Source organism: Halyomorpha halys, unplaced genomic scaffold, assembly GCF_000696795.3.
Source record: "Halyomorpha halys isolate HHAL.00 unplaced genomic scaffold, Hhal_1.1 Scaffold255.1, whole genome shotgun sequence".
In the NCBI taxonomy this organism is placed as follows: domain Eukaryota; kingdom Metazoa; phylum Arthropoda; class Insecta; order Hemiptera; family Pentatomidae; genus Halyomorpha; species Halyomorpha halys.
This window is the reverse complement of record NW_027114251.1, coordinates 432,188-434,604: the sequence shown is the minus strand read 5'-3', so window position 1 is coordinate 434,604 and position 2,417 is coordinate 432,188. Positions and strand designations below refer to the sequence as shown.

The 2,417-nt window shown below is 30.3% G+C and overlaps 1 protein-coding gene across 1 annotated transcript in view; it reads left to right on the top strand.

The window, feature by feature from the left end:
• Hdc (histidine decarboxylase) overlaps positions 1-2,417 on the top strand; it is a gene marked incomplete in the record, with an annotated part of 86,263 nt that overhangs the window by 28,222 nt on the left and 55,624 nt on the right.

Sequence of the window (2,417 nt, the reverse complement as noted above, 5' to 3'; positions counted from 1 at the left end):
ATAAAACAAAGGAATAAAAAAGATTAAGACTTCAGAGGTGATAGATTCTCATCCAAGCTACTAAATTTAATCTTCGAAAAAGTTATGAATTGATTCTATAAGTTATTAATTAATTTTATGATGAATTAATCACTCCTTAATCTTCAAGTCAAATATTGTTCCTTAACAGATCCTGCCACCTTTTCCAGGTTTTCCTTCAAGAATTCTCATCTCTTATTATTTATTATTAATTACTTAATTACTTATTATTATTATTATTATTATTATTATATTAATTACTTTAACCCTGTTTTCGTAGCTTAAAAATTTTAAATCCGTTAAATTTATTCTTGAATGATATTTTAAACATGTAAATGTTATTTAGTGGGCTAAATGTACATGTGTATATGTGTACGATAGAACGTACACACGTTCTACGGATGCATATATTTTTATTCCAAGTTTATATGTATTGTATTTGCTTCAGTGGTAATAAAAGGAGAGTGGTAAATAAGTAAAAAAAATAATATACTGAATTAAAACATGCCACCATATTTTGTGGGAAAAAAATAATAAAGCAGGTTCTCTGAGTAATTTATACATTTTTAAACATCCTTTAATATTAAAAAGTTGTAATTTGCCTATACTTAGAAGTAAAAGTAAATATATAAGTATATTATTTATAGTTTTCAAAATTTCATTGATGTCCGTTGAAATGAAAAATAGTTTATTATTCTAAGACAAGGTCCCTTTAGAACAATTATTAGGTAATATTAATATTACAATAACATATACTGCCTAACAATGTGGCCCCACTTAATTTAAACTTGTATTTAAGTAATTTTATTTTTCACGCACTTGCTCAGCCTCCACTGGCTCTTTACCAGTGATGCGGCGAGAGGGATTCGCTGGGATCTTTGAGCTCTGCTCTACCCCTCACTCAGGGATCCTCAGGTCGATTGTATATAAGAGTGTAAATGTGACTAGAGGTTATTTTATTTATTTATTTTTTATGCATATAGTTTGATTGTTCATTTTCTTTATCTTTTTGTTTGTATATATTTTAAGAGAGATTTTATTTATTTTTATGTACTTTTTTTTTCTTTCTTTCATTTATTTATTTTTCATTCTTATATTATTTCATTTTAGTATGAATGTGATCGTTCATCACTATTACCTATTGCTCACATTTGTGTGGCAGATTGTAATATCTATCAATAAATAAAGTTTTTTGAAATTTGAAAAAAAAAAAAATTATTGTAGGAAGATTGTCTGTCCGAGTGGCGGTAAATAAAGGTATTAAAATAGTAAAAGAAAACTATTTATTGTTAACCAACGTTTTGCCCCACTTTGCAGGGCTTCGTCAAGGTATTCTTTTGTGATACAAACTTAATAAATTTAATTGTATATTGTACTGTTCACTGCTCTGGAGCCTTCTTCATGTAGATCGCGTCAGGAGCTCAGGACTCCTGTACGAGATCCGTAAATTCCTACCCACTTCATACTTCCTCACTGTCCGTTCTTATCTCTCCTATAAATTATTTCAAGTAAATGGCAACAGTGCTCAGGGTACACCCTGGTCCCTATCCTTTATATATTTTTTATAGCTGACATCCCAGCCCATCCTTACACAATCATAACCACTTATGGCGATACTACTATCAGGGAATAATGACACTTCTATGACAAACCCACCAATACCACATCACCACCCTTTAATAATGGTACCAAAACTGGAGGTTAAAAATAAATTTCAATAAATCCCACCAAATCTCATTTACCCTTCTGAAAACTCATTCCAGCTGAACAGATTTGTTACTTGGTACAATATCCGGACAAACGACTTACTTGGAATCCTCATACAAGACTGAGAAGACAGACTATTACAACACTTACTAGACAAACTGTCTAAACTTCCAACTAACTACAAAAGACTCATAACTATAATAAAGCCTATCTCGAGTTTAGCTTTAGGGCTCCACTAATCAATCTGATTTCTCTCGAATCCAATCCTAACAATCCAAAATCCTTAATGCTCCTTACTTTGCACAAATCAAGCCATTAGGACCTCAATGTTTTATATGTTGCTGATTTCCCCAGAGTCTTCTATATATTTTCAACTACTCAAACCCACTTTTTTCTAACTTGGCTTCTCCTTCATTACTTGATAATTCTCCTAGGCATCTGAAAAGAAGATGATCTCGAGATTAATCGAGAGTTCAATCAATGGGTAGATTCTCCACATTTCTGCATCATGCTACTGTATGACTATCAAATTTACTGGTTGTATATATTTTAATACAGTTGTAAATAATAATATTTTTTTTTTAAATTGTACTTTTCGTAAACTAAACTGGAATATTTATGCAAAATTTAATCTGACGTCTGAATTAAAGTTGGTATTTCTGTGAGAATGTTTTTTTTTTTTTTTTTTTTTT